Here is a 17611-nt window from a genome sequence, read left to right as displayed (position 1 = left end):
ATGTCTGTGGCTTTCTGCCCTAGTGCTTTGTTGTAGCTCTGCCCAACTGCCAGATACCAGGTGATTTATTCCCTTGTGTTCTTGACTGCATGTTGGTAGTAAGAGATTTCTTTCTTCCTGGGAGTTCTTTTACTCCCGCTGTGATTATTATTTAGGCTATCTTCATTTCCCCCCTACTTACTCTTCACAAATCTAGCCCATGATGTGGGCTAAATCTATGAAGTGTATCAACTTGCATGTAAGTCTGTCTTTTAGTCCTTTCTCCTGCTCCTCAGGAATTCAGTGGTTGGAGGAATTGATTATGCACTTAGAAGACCAAGTTTTCAGCCACTTCTGGAAATACTGCTTGATTCCAGGCATATGTATGGGCTTTTCTGTGTTGACAAAGGGCTTTCCCTTTCAGTGCAGATTGACTAGTAAGGCTGAATCCGCCTCCTGAAAAATAAGTGGAATGTGCTTGCATCAGCTAATATAAGAAAGAAATGTGCCAATATGATGATTGTGCTATTGGGGAGGATAACGCAGGTGGAGATCAGAAATCTGAGCAGACAAATAGGGGCAAGTCTAAATGGGGTAAAGGGAAAGCAGTGGGTTATCAAACATTAGAAAGCAGAGCAAAAGTATGCAGTGAAACACGTAAGTAGATTTTTGAAGACACTACAGTGTTTATCATATTTTTGTCCATTTTTGGATACTGAATTTGTGGTTTATTATTGGTTGTTATAGATACACCCGTGTTACAATTTGAGCTTTACTAGTGGGATGATTAAAAAGAAGAAAACTAAAAAAGATACAGGCACAGGGAGGAAAAGGTGAATGCGGTTGGGGAGAAACTGTAGTGCATTAACAAACATGGAAGTAGCAGTAGCACTCTTTGTGTGATGTCAGCAGAAGGTTTAATAATGCTTTGGTTTTGGTAGATGTATCGGCATTCTTGTTTCTTCATGTAGAGGTATGGTGCATTATTTTTGAGTGGTTGCTGGCCTCATGGATATTTCTTGTTCAATTATTGTGATGAACTTGAATCATGAACTTGAATATAAATCTGTTTCCTGGAGACCTAGTGTGACCTAGAAAGGCGGTAAGATGGAGGAATGAGTGAGAGCACCTTGGGCTTTCTCCTGTTTTACTTACTATACCTTTCATCCCATTCTCAAAGACCAATGTGATTACAAATGCCTGTGGACTATTGAGTGATGGTGATGATTATGTCCTATTTCTGCACTCTTTGGTGTCAGCTTGGCAGTTTCCGGTGGATTTAGCATCTGCTGATGCATACGTCTGTGATGATTGCACCTCTGTGGCCTAAGAGTGAGGAGTGTGACAAAGTGTCTCTCTTCTGAGCCATTCTCTTAATCCTATGAATGAATTAAGGAATAAAGCTCTGCTATAGACCTGCCTTGGTAATATAGATTTAACTGTGATTACAGATTTTATTTTCAGGCTTTTTTAGGTGGTTGCAGTGCTTCTTGATACTCGTTGTGACAGTCCTCTTTATTACAACGTGTCTCAAAATTATAGTACTGAGTTGCTAGTTTTGTCAGGATTTTCAGTCTTCTAGCTGAAGCAGCAGTGTATTATGCACCCTTCTCTTGTGTCTTTCATGGAGCAGGCTAAAACTTGATCTAAAGGGAAATAATTTGGCATGTCAGGCTGACATCAGTTTTCTTTGTTGCACCTTTGATGAGGTGGAAACACCCCATTCTGTTTCGTATCCTCTGGGGACTCCTGCATAAGAGTATTTCGCCCCTACTGGGCAGTGCAGAGCTTATAGTTAGGAAGAGACCTGGTGACTGTGGCAGCTCTCAGCTGAACTCGTGTTTTGAACTTCATGAAGGTATTAATTTTGTGTTATACAGCATAGTATATTCTGTATATGTTTGGGGCTTGTAAGTTAAACTTGCTTCTACTGTCAGGGTGTGTTGATAGATTGTAAGGTACTCTGTGGCATAAATGTCATTCACTTTATACTGCCACATGCATTCTTATGAAAAGTATAACGAGTTACGTACCTGTAATTGCATCTTGAACAGAACATCAATTGTCATGAATTAGTGACAGTCATGTCAGTTGTTTTTTACTGAATTTATTTGCTTTTATGGTTTATTAGAAAATAAATGTTTGTTGGCTTTAGAGTCATCTCTGACGGAACAGAGGAAAAGGAAGAATGCATGTTATCTGTCAAATGATAAACACTCATATGCATTCCGCTGTTAGGAGAACTTGTAGTTTTCTGGTCCATTAAGGAGGGTGTTTTAGCTCACTGGTTAGAGCTCCTCAGTTCTATTTATTTAAAAGTAACAGACTTTCTTATGCTGAGATTGTGGGGGGGTGGGTTGTAAATGCAATGACAGCAAAGAAAGATTTTGTTTAAAGCTGTTAAAGCTAACCTATAGTATTACGGAATAATAAACCTGTGGGGTTTTAGAAAATGATATTTAAAGGTATAATATATGCAAGCAGAATGCATGGATTTTGAGGACTTTTTTTAAGTGCTTCATATATTTGAGAAAAGTTGTTCGTTCTTACTTGAAATACACATTTCCCAGAGGTTGGATGAGAATGGGAGAGTTCTAGAAAAGACATTTTAACGTGTATGTTTTCCTAATTTTTCTCTGCTTTCTGAAAAAGGAAAAAGAAAACTAGGAGGACAGAAAGGCATGGCAGGTGCATCCCTGCTGTGAGGGATGGAGACTTGAGACTTTAACCTGTCAGTGAGCTGCTGAGCAGGTGGCAGCATTGGCTGCAGACTGTATTTCTCTTCCTTTTCTTTCCCTGAATGTTGAAGCAAGGAGCTAAAAGGACAGTCCTTTCTCTAATGGTTTTGGTCCTGGATCATTTAGTCCATATTACAATTACTGAAACCAGAAATGAAGCCAGCAAACTAGGTTCACATAAGTTATAAAGAGCTATAAAATCAAGTTCATTCTAGTTAGAGGTAAGACAAAAAGAAGCTAGAAGAGATCAGGGCATGCATTCCTTTGTTGGCTTCCTGAGCTTTCCAGGTGTAATTTTCACTGCATCCAATTTAAAGAAGTCTGCTGCAGAAAACACAGATTTTGGTTGTTGGCTTAGATTGCTACTGTGTTTTAAAACTAGTACCGTTGACAACAGGAAGACCAAACTGCAGACTGAACTACAGTTACAGCAGAGAAATTCAACACCTAACCTATAACTAAATGCAAAACTGTTTATTTGTTCATCCAATTGGTACTGTTATTTTACTGAGTCTGAAAGCAGTTAACATGTCATCCTGTATCTGTTAGGTGTATGATTTTGTAGTTACTTCTTTCTAAATTCACAACAAACATCCCTTTGCACTCCAAAAGCCATTTAGTAGATTCTCAGTAGATTATGATAGCTTTGTAGCTAATCACTTTTTATGGCTATGTACAACTTTTTGTAATCTACTAATATATGGCTTTAGAAGTGGGATAGTCTGGGCTCAGAGGTTAATAAATGTCTCTTTGAATCTGTGCAGTAGTGTTCTGATTGCAGTGCTGAGCTGATTGCATGAAGGGGAAAAATGAAAAAAAAAAAACCAAACCAGAAAACTTTAATTATAAATGAATAGGATTTCTACTTTCTTTTGCTGAAGAATTCTGATTATGGTGCCCTTCTAGCTTTTTAATAATAGGAAAACCATTCCATTTAATAACTAAAATGTTCATAAGAATGAGTCTGTTCCTTGATGCAGTCCTTTCAGTGCCAGCATCCAACAGTGAATGGGTGCTTTGTAGATGTAACCAGCTGTGATACTGAAAATGCAAGGATGTGAGAAATGGGAGATAGAAGCCTGGGACTTCTGCTGCTCTTAGTTTGTAGTGACTTTTAAATGTGGCAAGTGTTAAATTTTCATTGTCCGCTACCGGCAAAAAACAGATCTCTGGAGGCAAGTAATTCCCCTACTCATGTACTGAATCTACAGCTGTTTGTTAACTGAACACACCGCTTGGAGAACATACGAAACATTGAAACATCACAAACATTGACATGGAAATACTTGGCTTTTATTTGAGGATTAAAAATTATGTGACATTTTGAGAACAAAAACATTTCTCAAATTGATGCAGAAAAGGACCTTCTTCACCCAGTTCTTGGGGGAGTCATAACTGTCGTCAGCAAGCTGGGTCTGGGAAGAGGGAAAGCGTGAAGGCTTATGCATGGCTAAGTCTGAAATTGTCTGCACACTTTGGCCTATAGCCATGATGAGAAAAGGGATATGCATGATAAAGGTGGTAGTAGAGAAATTAGATGTATCCCTAGCTTTGGGGTAGTGGAAGAGGAGTGACGATAGTAGTCTTAATAACATGCTTTATATTGCAGAAATCTCTGTATTAAAATATTAGCTAAAAACCTACTCTGATCACCAGTGGCAAACGGAGTCCTTGAATACCTTTGGCTGCTAGTTTTGGAGAGTTCTGTAGCACAAGAAGTAATCAGTTAAGTGTCCAGCAAGCATTCATTTATAGCTACTGACCTTCTGGAGTAATGATGGTGAACTATTTTAGATGGAAGGCCTTCCAATTCAGAAATGTAGTGGTTTTGCTGGTGTTCACCTTCATACAAGGAGCTGACTTCAGCAGTTGTCTTATAATACACTTGAGCAAATTATTAATAAAGCTGTAAATGGTTGGGTATGGCCTGTCTGTTCATTTATCAAATATTAATGCCAGTTTATCATCTGTATAGATTTTCATAAATTGCTGGGTCAGCAGAAGGCTCAGCCTTTCCTGGAAGGCTTTAAAGTACTGGGAAATAGATGAGTTGGGAATCTTTAAGTTCCAGCTCACTATGCAAACAGATTGACCCATGGCAGAATGAGCCTTTTTATTTTACTTCACTGTGCAATTCGTTCTTGAAAACAGACTTCTAATTGCATGCTGAAAAAAAGGTCAATGATTTACAGGGTCTGCATTTCTCTTTTAAAATGCATGAGTTTAATTTAGAACCTAGTCAGAAGCTTTATGGGCTTCAACATGCATGTAGATAGCTTGAAGAAACTTACACAGTTAATGATAGTTTGATAATGATAGAGAGAATGATAGTCTGAGCAATCCCTACTCTACATTCGGTGTAAAATGGTAAGTAATATGAACACTGCTGTAGCAAGGAACGGGGGTGTCTGTCCCACTGATTATCCAAATCCTGCTGCAGGTGTCAACAGTACAGAGGTGCAGATGTGAGCTAACAAACACTTTGGGAAAGTATCACACACTCACTTGGCACAGGTGTTCCACCTAAGAGCCTGTCTGTGTTGTGTTGGACCAATATCCCATCTAGCCCTATATCCATTTTCTCATAGGCGCTAAAAGCATATGCCCTGCATGAGTGTAAGAACAGGGCAAACGTGAATCTTTCCCTCATGGATTCTCGGTGTTCAACTGTTTTCAGCTTAGAGACATCCCAAGCAAGATAGAGTTACTATGTATTTGTAACCCTGAATGGATTTTGTTCTGTGAAACATACCCACAGCGTACTGCGGCAAAGGGTGTGCTCATCATCTGCTTGCTCTGTGAGGAATCTCCCCTTTCCTTTGAACCTGGAGGCAGGGGGGATGGTTGGTCCTGACTACTTGTGATTTCACATGTCTGTTGTATCACCTCTCCCTTGTCCAGTACTTACTCTTGTTAGCTCGAGGAGAAAAAAAAAAAGCATTTGGCCAGTAGCTATTCTTCTGAATGGCAAATGTAGAAATGTGATACTAGTGAAAATATAAAGCCTTGTTTGTTAGATACAGTAGAAGAAAGTGCACATTTCATATAATTTATAGAAAATACTATCCTTGCTCTCAGTCTGTGAAGAAAGTTTACTAGTCTATGTAAAAAGGCATTTATTTTAGGAGGAGTAATAGATTTTTAAAATACTACTTATAAATCACAGTTCATTCAATCAGTTCTAAGCTCTTTGAGACTCTGTAAGAAGCTGCACAAAATCAGGAGCTTTTTAATTTCATTGGCACTTGGGTGAAATCACTGGTCAATGTTGAATTGCAAGGGATTTATGTCACGTCTGGAAGACATGTCCAGTGGTGGTGTATTTAGCATTGCAACAGAAATGTGCAAATACTTCTCACCTTTTGTACTGAACTGCTCTCCTATATAAATTTGTATGTATAATTTTATATACAAAATTTTATGTACAAAAATGTGCAGCAGATTCAACAGTTGTATCCTATCTAACACATACATGACCAAATGAGTAACTGTTAGTGTTATTTTACTATATAATATATAAGATAGTAAATAACTGCTGATGCAGAAGGGATGTTTATAAGGACCCCATGTGCTGGCTGGCTGTGTTTGGATGTAAAATCTCTACCGATTCCTCTTGATAATGACTTGGTTAGGATTTTCACGGTAGATGCAGGAACTACATACCAAAGTAGGTGGATTACTGATGGAATTGTGCTGTGTATGGAGTAAATTCTTGTTCCTCACTCAGTCCCATTTAAATTCAGTAGTGCAAAGAAGGTTTTCACTAGGCTTCCCTTAATGTGGATAAACTTGACAGCCCAAAGCCTCACTCTTCATTGTAGCATCTGACAGTGAGCGTTAGCAGAACGTGTGTTCAGGGACAGTGCTTCTGTTACAGCCCTTTTCTGTGCCTATTTCCTCACTTCCACAAGCTTCCCATTGACAATGTGGGTCACTCCAGACGGAGCAAATCTCTGGACTTTGAAATGGTGCTTTGTTTAGAAGTGAGGTTTTGTTCTGTAAGTATGGCATTAGAGATGCAGCTCTAGATTCTGTCTCTTCCCTTTGCACTAAACAGAAACAAGTGTTACATTTATGCCAGACCTTACTAGCTCCATTTCCTGCTGAATATGACTTAAAATAAAAATTGGGATGCTGCCATGCCTATTTACTTGTGCTCACTGCTTTAAGCATGAAACTGTTGCAGTACCAACACTGTTGGCTGTAGTAGAAGCAAATCTACTAACTCTCAGCCCTGACAGTTCTCTCGGTCCCCTGCACTGACCTTGTGTAAATGTTTTTCTCTCCTTCTCCCTCCCTGTCCCCAGCGACTTCCCTCATGCAGACAATTAAGTCCTCATGCTTATGTCTGCTCCACTTCCACTGGCTGGTGCCTACATCTGGTACTGGGGAAGGGGTAACAGGAAGGGCAGTTTTTTAACTGATGTCTGACTAAACACATGCGAGACAAACAACTTGTGTATGCCCTGGTTTTTTAACAGTTATAAACAAACACATATGTTTTAAGGCAGTCTCCAAGGAACTGGATGTATCTTGCCAGTCAGAGAAACTGCTGGAGACAACTGCACTTGGCCTCTGAGACATTACCTTCTACGTGACCTTTAGTTTTCAAATGTGTAAAAACCCCAGTAAATACAGTTTTATCCTACACACTCAGTTTTTCCTGCTATGTTTTGTAGGTGCTTTGAATTCAGTCCAGACAGACCAGCGTTAGGATTTACCAAAGCCTTCTCTCCCAAGTGTCCTTCTGTTGTGTGACTCCATTGATAACAGACCTATCATTTTTAAAAAGCTGTTTTCTTATAGACAACATGTTATCAGTTACAGATACATTGGTATCTTTATCTGTGCTTCTGTACACAAATGGGTTTACATATTAAGTATTCTCCATAGGTATAGGCACCTAATTATTTTTACTTAGGGATACATTATTGATCTTTTGATAGGCTGTTGCCTTGGGCATTTATGCAGTTTGATTCTGTAAGAAATCCCACAATTTTATTAACTAGCTGATTTTATGGATACATTTCAGTTTGGTACTTTTATCGCTATGATGCTTAATGACATTTCTGTAGGATTGATGTGCACTTACATGGGCATGAACTCAATAAAGTGTGTCTGTCATTCTTTTTGGAAAAGATTTTTGATTGTCTTAGAAGCTCCCAAATGGAGGAGATTAAGCTCTTTGAGACAAGGATTATCCCTTTGTAATGCTTACGCTGTATGTTGTACTATAAGTGCAGGATGCATAGATAGGGTTTTTGGTGTACTGTTAGAAAATATGTTAATCTCAAGAATTTAACACAGAATGTAAATCCTAAAATTCGCAGTTTACATTTGGGGGAAGGCACAGTAACCTGAATGTACCAACTCGGTGCTTGCTCAGTTCTCAGCAGGTTGGTTCCAGTTTTGAGTGTTTTGTGTGCTGTGCTGTTACTCTTGCTCATGAAGGCATCACGAAGAATTTGATTTTACAGTGTTTCGAGAAATGAGATCACTGAAAGCACTTCAGTGTTCCTGGGGCATGTTGTATTTACACTTGTAGTTACTCCAGTGTGGTTCTGGGGTGGCTTTTTAGGACCATTAGTACAGCAAGGGTTGGTCAGGGTGTGGAGCCCCATCAGGATCTAGTCTCTGGTTCATGGTGCAAAAGGCTGGGGATGAAATTGCTCAAATTGAAGACTGGCTGTTTAACCTCAGAGCACAAAATTCAGTAACGCCGGATTTTAAAAATGACCAAACCTGGTAATTCCTGTCCACTCTGCGTTGTGTAGACCTGTAAGCCTGTGCAAAGTAAATGTAAAATGCTGCCATATGGTAATAGTATACAACAACATTGTGCCAGTTGATGGCTGCACAACTTGTGGGGCACTGGGAGGGTCTTTTCAGAAAAGCTGCTGTTGCACAAGCATTGCAGGGAGCTTAGAAACATAAGCTGCAATGAAATCAGCCACAACTTGTTCTTTGGGGTGTGTGTGTGTGTTCAGGTTCTCGGGATTTTGAAAATCCCAAATAATTTAGTGTGTCTGTGGTTTCTGAGGGGGAGGGGGGCACTGTATGCATAATGCTGTAGGAGCAAGGGAGTGGAATGAACTCCAATACAAATGGGATGTGCTTTCCCAGACAACAAAACTTATTCTTAATGTAACATATTTGAAAACAATATGTGCTGCCATCACTAGTAATAGTAGAATAATTATTTCCCCCAGAGTTTAATTTGAAAACAGTCACAATTTAGACAATGCTTTTTCCTTTAGATTTACGATTGTGTAATTTTTAAAAGATTCAAGAGACAGAGTTTCATTCCAGTTTTAAAAAGAGGGAAGAAAGGTACACCCCCTTATATTTGGCCTCTCTTGTTTGTTTGCTCCTTTTGTTACTATTAAAGTAAACTTCCATATGCTAGAATTTGTTGTTTCTTTTCTTTTTTTTTTAGCTGCCTTTGAAGTTGATGTCTTTAGCAATAATTTTGGCAGTGCTGCAGCCTTGTAATGGTTTTGCTCTGATACCAAGTTCTTTTTGTGTTCTCTTTCCACTGAAAAAACCAAACACCAAGTCTCTTAGATTTGTAATCTCCAATTAAAGAAGTAAGGTTTAAATTTTCATGGAACTAATAAATAATTACTTTTAAATTTATTTTAATCTTAATTTGTGCCTGTATCTGAGGTGGGGGGAAGAGCTAACAATTGAAACTTTTTGAAAGGCTGACTGCTTTTAATTTTCAGAAGAAGTTTGTCTGAAGAGAGGACCCAAGCCCGTATTTGGGAGTTAGAACAGAACTTGTGTTACATTTCCAGAACCCTGTGGTTATGGGACACTAGTTATCCCACAGTTTCTAACACTGTTGTTGAAATGCCATGTTGAAAAAAACATATGTTTCCTGGGAGATGTTTGATGTCTATTGTATCTTCTTGGAGGGCACTTAAAGAACTTTTTGAGACTTTGATTTTATGCTATGGCATTAATCTTACAAATTGCTCATAATGGAAAGAATGTTTTGGGCCTATGCACTGAGTCGTGGTTATTTTTCCTACAAAGAGTGGATGAAAGTTGGAAATGTTGCTGGGGATTACAGGTGCAAATCTCAGCACCAACCATCCTCAAGGGCTCCCAGTGGCTCTAGCTCCCCTTGCCCACCCCATGTTTCTGGGAAGCTGAGCAGAACTGCTGTGCCATCTGAAACGCATGGGCAGGCACGTGTTCTCATCAGGTGTCTGGCTTTAGCCAGGTCACCACACCTCTCTGTCCCATCATCTTTACTCAGTATTTTCAAAATGGGAACTGATAAGTTATTTGCACAGTAATATTAATACTTAACTGGTAATATCTCACCTAAATCAGTTCGCACTTGTCTTTTTTTAGGCCGGATCACGTTGACTCTGTCATCCATGTATTTTTTTTTTCCTCTTCAGTATCCAATAAATAAATTTTCAGCTAATAGCAAAAAAATACTAGTTTATTGGTATGTAATTTCATATTTTGTCATACCATATTTATCATTTCAGTATTCTGGTTCTTCTGTGTAAAGATACTTGTGATCTTGTACATTGAAAGTGCTTTTCTAATTTCAAGAACTGGCGAATGTTATTGGAAGTGCTTATGTTCTGCTTTTTTTTCCGGTTAATGAATAGACTTAACAAGCTCGTTATCAATACAACCAACCCATTTGTTATCTCTGTTTTTCAAAACATCTTGTTTCCATTTCTTTAACTAGTTTTTTACCATATGATTCTTTGACTAATGGCTGTGTTGTCTGTACTAAATGTAAAGAAATGTAATTTACATTGGTTGCTTTACTAAATCCAGATCAACTTACTTGTGTGCCTAGAAAAATCTGTTATGGAAAGGATACTGAGGTACTTGGAAAAATGTTTTATTTTATCATCTTTTCTGTCTTTATCCTGTGAAACTTGTTCAAAAATTTTTATCTGTTTAGGTCAGGCTGATAGCATTATAGTGACTGCATTCAGTTGTTCTCCTTTTCTAAATGTAGTCCCTCCATTTGGTATTTTCAAGAGAGATGGTTTTGTTAAGATCTGGAATGGTTATGGCTGCAAGCTTGTAGTTTATTTGTCAGTTCTTCAACAGTTCTAGGTTGGGTCCTGCCACTCTGAATGCTGTTTGAATTTTAACTTTAAGGTGCATAACTTCCATTCCTGTGTTCTTAGTCTAGTTACGACGGCCACAATTATTGCTGATGACAGAAGTGAGGAACATACTCAGGTCTAGCACAGTGGCTAATTTTAAGTGTGCTATCTTCTCATCTGAGCACACCCATTTCTGCTTATTCTCTTCTGTTCATAAATACCTATATGTTTTTATCATGATTGACTGAAGTCCCAGACTTCTGTCATATCCAAACCCTTTTTTTATTTGTCTTTAAGTGTTAATTTTTAATGTATTTATCACTTAAAAATTTTGAGATGCAGACTAACTGTTGTTTATTCCTCCATTTAATATAAACTTAAGTTACAATTACATGGTCTGAAGTATTCATGTCCAATGGCATTATTGTTTTCACTGATTTGTGAGTCTCTGAGAAGTTAAAGCTTCTCATAAAGATATGATTCCTGCTGATATTTTTTTCTCCAAGAGCATTATAGTTCTGTCTGTGTATCTTCAAGTCTAACCTTGGGGCTGAGGAAGCCTGTAGCAGATACTCAGCTCTATTCCATGTGATGCTGGGGAAGAAATCCACAGAACAACATAGCCTCTGAGCATTAGCTCAACAATTTACAGCCGTTAAGATCTCATCTTCTTGCTCTGAGGACTAGCTATTTATGTTTCTCTTGGCTCATAGACTTGTATGTGAATTAATTCGCAGTTTTTTGTTTGGTGGTTTTTTTTAATAACATACAGGTTAACTGGGGTTGCTAGTAGAGTTCCTCCTCTGGTGAGACCTTTTACTGGCTGATGTATTAGAGATTTATTTCGTTAGGCCATTCATTCTTTAAGCCCCTGGCATCTGAACCTCCATGGTGTCTCTAAGCATCTTCTGGAGATACTATAAAGCTACTGCTGGGATTCAGTCCAGCTCCTTTTGGCTTCTGCACCTTCCGGTTTCCTTCATAACAAAGCCGTTCTCATGTGAATCTTACATGTCTCCAATTAAATAAGACATTTTCTTTCACTCCTCTGAAAATTACTGAGATTGCTTCCTATGTAGGCTCTTCTTGCAAGTATTTTTAAGCTTGTGTTTTTATCTGCTCTTAGTAGTGAATTTTTCTTACTTGGGTGTTCTCTGCTCTCTCCGCTTCCTCCTTGTGGACAAGCAGGAGAAAACTCATTCCTGACTTTGATCAGCCTCACCCAATGAAGCAACTGTTAGTGGCCAGTCATTCTCTGGTGGGAGTGGTATGGCTGGAAATAGTGTGTATGAGAGTTACTCAATGAGAAAACAATATTTATAAAAGAATTTCCAAATGTCAGACAAAGTCACTTACAGGGAAGATTCCTGGCCTGTCACAGTGAGCATGGATGTTGTCACTGTGCAGTACCAAAACTGCTTTTCTTTGGTGTTAATGAAGCCTTCAAAGAACCTCAAGAGGCAGACAGTCATGTCATATTCCTCATCCTACTTTTAAAAATGCTCTAGAAAATTCAGGATATCTGAATACTTAGAATATCTGTAATCCCTTTCAGAAAAAATATTTATTGAATTAAGATGCATCCCTAAAAAGCAAGAAATAGAAACTATGACTGGGGAGAACAAGCATCTATCTCAGTCTTACTCCTCATGTGTCTGTGATGTTCTCAAGTATGAGATCTTTGGCAGCTATTATTCAGCCTACTTCTGTTTATAACTTCATATATATATATATAACTGTTTATAACTCCCAAATGGGAGAAAAGAAGATGACCCAAGTAATTCAAGTACTGATGGAAGATAAAAGCTGTTGTAAAGTATCAGAAGGAGGCAGACTAACAGAGACAGAGATGAGCCTGCAATATTATGCTGCCATCAGCAGTAGCCAGGAAAAAAAGGCATTGTGTCATTATCCTGACTTAGTGGTCAGAAGAGAAGGGTGACCAGAGCAAAGAGGAATGTGAATTGTCTCTGAAAGAGTCCTGCAGAGTGTTTAGGTTTGTGTGAGTTGTATTGCAAGTGTATTTCAATTAATGTGCTTAAAATAATTGAAAAGAAAGAGTTGTAGTTAGAGAATGAGTGCTGTTGTGAAAGTTTCAGCTGGTCAATAGGATTGAAGTAGAGCTGTACAAACTGCCAGAAATTCATTTAAACTTTTAGAGCAAAAGGCTGTATGAGTTTTCTTTTTGTATGTAATTGAACACTGTCAGTGTGAAGGATGCTCACCCAGAGCTTTATGTTATGGAGTTAATGATTTGTGCAAATGGTTTTGTAATGATGTGAAGATACATATGATTAGCATTAAATATACTTGTCTCCATTCTGATCTACAGGACCGCTTTCCTAGCAGTGACACAGGAACAGGCCACCAGCTGCAGTAGCATTTTTTGGAGAAAGTCAGAGGCACTTGATGTGCTCAGTATGTTCTGGTCATTTACAACACAGTAATGTGAGAGTGTAGGTGTATGAGGCTTCAGTTCGATACAAATTTCCATTATGTAACAAACTGATCTAAAAACAAATTCTGCAGTGAGTGGGTGGGGAAGAGGAGACTAATGGATATCAGAGAAGAGATTTCCTCTAAAGTAGTAAATATTTTTGTTGGAAACCATAGAAGGGGACATGCTGGGAGAGTGGTAGGCAGGCTGGCTTATTTCTGTTTCTTGCTGTGAAAATGTCCGTTTCCAGAGTTAGCTGTGAAGCTGATAGCCCCATTTAATACCATATACAACTAAAACAATTTCTTCTCTTTAGATATCTGCATGCTTTTTACCAAGTATACAGTAATCTCTCCATTTGAGATTCTTGTCATATTCTTTTGCAAAAATAAAGTGTTGGTGTTAGTCTTCTTTAAAAGACAGTGACAATGGGATTCACACAGATACAGAAGCATAAGTTGAGCTGTAGTTATTTGGATACTCTTATTTAAAATGTGAATTTCAAGAACACTTTTTTGTTTTTGCAAATGACCCCTTTAGGATTATTCAGCTTGCTGGAATAGTACATGTCCTCCTTATCTGTGCAATCATTGTAGACCTTGCAAACTGTAATGTAGTACACAGATTTAGATATTGGGAACATTGTGTGTGCTTGTGACAATTCCAGGAGGATTTTGTATGTTAAGAGAACTAGTAGGCTTGTAACCATATTAATCTCTTGTAGCTGCAGCATCAATAATATGGGTAATCTTTATGTGATGAATTAAACTTAAAATATAAGTATTAATTTGGTAGAGCAGTCTTTAATTTGTTCTTTCAATAGGTGTTTTTTGGGGTAATTTATCAATTTTTGGTAACTCCAGCACCATCGCTAAGAAGTTTTTAGGTGAATTTTTGGATCATCAATCTGGTTCTGACACTTAGACCAGCAGCACAGAGTAAGTAATAGCAGTGTTAGGCTGTTACTGATATTTTCTCTACTTCACATCCCCAGAGCTGTGGCTTCTGTTAACTCCTTCATCACGCTTATTCTGGTTTGGTGCTTCAGATTTTGTCCTGCCTTCTCTGAGCTGAGAAAAATTATTACAGGCTTTCAATTAGAATGAACCTGAAATTTATTTTATTGCTTTTTTCTATTTCAGATTAAATATGAAACTAACAAGGTATTGCAGGCTGAATGAAACATTGACATTCTTCAGAAATAAAGCAAATTTTTTTTGATCCCTCAAATAAAGCAATGAAATGGATAAAGTAAATGTTCTTTTTTTTTTTTTTTCCTGATAGCTCAGCTGTTAATTCACTCATACAGGGACTGAGGCAGAAATCAAGCTCCCATTTCCCATTTTCTGGAAAGTGGTGTGCGATAACTGCAGGTGAAAACTTTTCCTGATCATTAAAACTAGACACAATTCAGACTATTTTCCACAATCACAGCTGTAGAATTGTGCTTGGAAAACATTTCTAGTCTTGAAGGTGTTCTTAATCATTGCGATATTATTCTGGTGAGACGCTGTAGCATGTGAGGATGTTTCCCAGGGAACTGATGATAAGAAAACCAGAACATGGAATTAATCTTGTGGAAATAAGACTTAAAGGAAAGTTGAAAGAGAAAGAAAAGTCCCAGACAGTAAAGCAAGGATCTCTTTCATGAAGGACAAGTTACTGTGACATTTTGTTTTTCTTTGTTTGTACTCCTTCCCTGTCACTGCTGTTTTAATTTTCCCTGAGGCCACTTTAATACTGAAAGCCTGACTTAATTGTCTTGAATTAATTAGTTCAATATAAAGTAGAGGACACTGAATATCAGTGGTTGACCGGTGAGGGACCTGCAGTGAAGCTGTACAAAGGGCATAAAAATGTGAGTCTGGAGAAACACTTCTGGAGGTACAGTTGCTGAGTGGTGATGAATTACCTCGGGGCCTAATTGCATTGTCCAGGTGTTAACAATCTAAAAGGGAACAGCCTCAGCTGTGTTCACTTTAGTGGGATGCAATGCTGTAGGCAGTTAATTGCCTAACAGATTTAATTTCTGTGGGAGAGATTGCTAATGTATTCATTTCCATTCCCTAGAAATGTCACCTGTTCAGCGTTTAATGTGCCCCTTGCCTTTGCTTGCAACTTGGTGGAGTACTGTGTCACTGATTCCCTCTGCTGCATGTTAGTCTTTGTTTTTTTGGTTAGCACATGTTGTGAGCAGGAAAAATAGGTTACTGGAAACTTAAACCTGTGTATTATAATTAAAGCCTCACTAAGTTTAGATAGTGTCATGAATGGCTGTTGATCACAAAGCTCTTCATTTTGGTAGTTGTATGTGGGAAAAGCCTTTAGTACTTTCAGGTATTTGTGTCTTAGACTTTATTTTCCTTTGAGGATTGTATTTTGGTGAACTCTGCTTAACTAGAGCTTATGCTGTGGCTCCCTGCAGTTGGCAACGGATGGGTTTAAGAAGTTAACAGTAGATGTCTTTGTCATCTTCTTGTCTTTATTTAGCCATTTTGATATCTCAAAAGTATTTTGAAGATACTGAGATGTGGTAAGTGCGTGCCCAATTTGAAGTCCCCAGGTTAGACTATAGAGCTCCTTAGGACAATGTGTTACAGTTACAGTTAGCTTGCTACTGCACGGGAATAGTGAAGTACTCTGCTGTGCACAGGCTTTACTATTTGATTGGAAAGTCCTCTTTACACTTTAATGTCAGGTTGTGGTGAGTCTGCACAGCAGAAATTAGGAGTTTTTTTACATTTTGGTAGAGGTGGTATCTAGAAACTTCCACAAGTCCAGCAAATATTTGAACCAGATCTTTTGGTGAATTTTAGACATCAATATTTCTCATAGGAATTGTGCAAAAAGATGCACTGATTTTTCTCTGTGACACCAATGTTCGTAGGAAAGGGAATTAAAAATAGCGATTAGTTACCTTTCCTACTCCTACCTATGCCAGAGTCCAGCTCTGACCCATATCTTGCCTCATGTAAAGCCTTTGGCCTCCAAACCCAGCAGTACGGAACAGGGAGCGTGCCCGATTGCCAAGGCTTTTCTGCAGTCGTGCTTTCAGGTAAGCCAGTGTCACTGAGCAGTGAGCGGGGGTGACTGATAGTGCTTGAATTGGCATGGGAGGGAGGGTTCTTCACTCCTACTTTGCTCTTCTACACAACCTTCAAAAGCGAATCTTGTTTCTTCTGTATTTTTAATGTTTTTATCAAGGTGTGTAGTGTTTTGACCCTCTGACTGTGTGACTAGTTGACTTTTCTTACTTGATTTGCAACTGAAGGTGTTTCAGCTTCTTACATCTGTCATGTATGTTCCGGCTGGACAGATACATTCCTTCCAAAGGCATCATACAAAATGCGTGTACTGCTGCACTGTGCTTTATCCCATGAAACTCTTCATGTTATAAGCAATAGCATAGTAAACTGACATATACATGAACTGTGAAGACTGATTTTGATACAGTAACATTTCCAAGTATATAAAGTGACTTCAGTTACATGGGGTTTCTTTCTAGTTGTTCATGTTGAACTTTTACATTATATTCATCAGCTCAATAGAATTGTTAGATTTTTTCATAGCATGAGCCAGGATGGAGACTTGTTCTGTATGCTGTTAAGAAGCTTGCTCGTATGAAAAATGTGCTTTTAATAGTACAGATGGCAGTAGATTATTGAAGCAGCTTTTATGTTTGTCAGCAACCTTTGCATTTTCATGCTTTAACAGTCAGGAATGCTTAGTAACATCAACGTGACAAATGTGGAACATTTAGTCCTGTCATGATGCATTTTTGGTGTGTGGCAGAGTTTCTCTTTTTCTAATGAGATCAAGCAAAGACTCTTTTCTTGTCCCTCTGTGGTGTGGCTGGTTTCAGTCTTACTCAAGATAGTGGTCAGTCTGTTTCATTCCTGCAGAGAATTACTGATGCATATTGGCAAACTTTTCCAAATGTCAAAGATTAGTCTATTAACCATCATGCTTCTCTGGTTTTCTCAGTGTGGTTATAGTTTTCTATCAAAAAGTATATTTTTCTTCTGTATTCTTGGTCATGATGATTCTTTACTTCTAGTTCAGTAATTGTGGAATTGAGTATATAGTCTTATAATTCCTTGTCTGCTCAAGTTCAAAGCTTTAATTGCTAAAAACGGGGTGAAAATAATCACTCAGGGATGGTTTCTCAGCCATTTGTTCCTCTTCCTGCTGCTGTTCTTAGTTTTCACATTTAGTACTGACTTGAAAAGAGATCAAGTGTCTTCTGTTGAAGCTGTTGATTACCCTCTGGCAATGCTGTCCAAAGTTTTAGAGTAAAAGTAAAATCCTTCTTGCAGTCTAGTCCTGTCTTAAACCCTTGAAAATGGCTGGTACTGAGGGCTTTACCAAAA

Source organism: Falco naumanni, chromosome 1, assembly GCF_017639655.2.
Source record: "Falco naumanni isolate bFalNau1 chromosome 1, bFalNau1.pat, whole genome shotgun sequence".
In the NCBI taxonomy this organism is placed as follows: Eukaryota; Metazoa; Chordata; class Aves; order Falconiformes; family Falconidae; genus Falco; species Falco naumanni.
The sequence above is the reverse complement of the archived record's forward strand: the minus strand, read 5'-3'. Positions refer to the sequence as shown.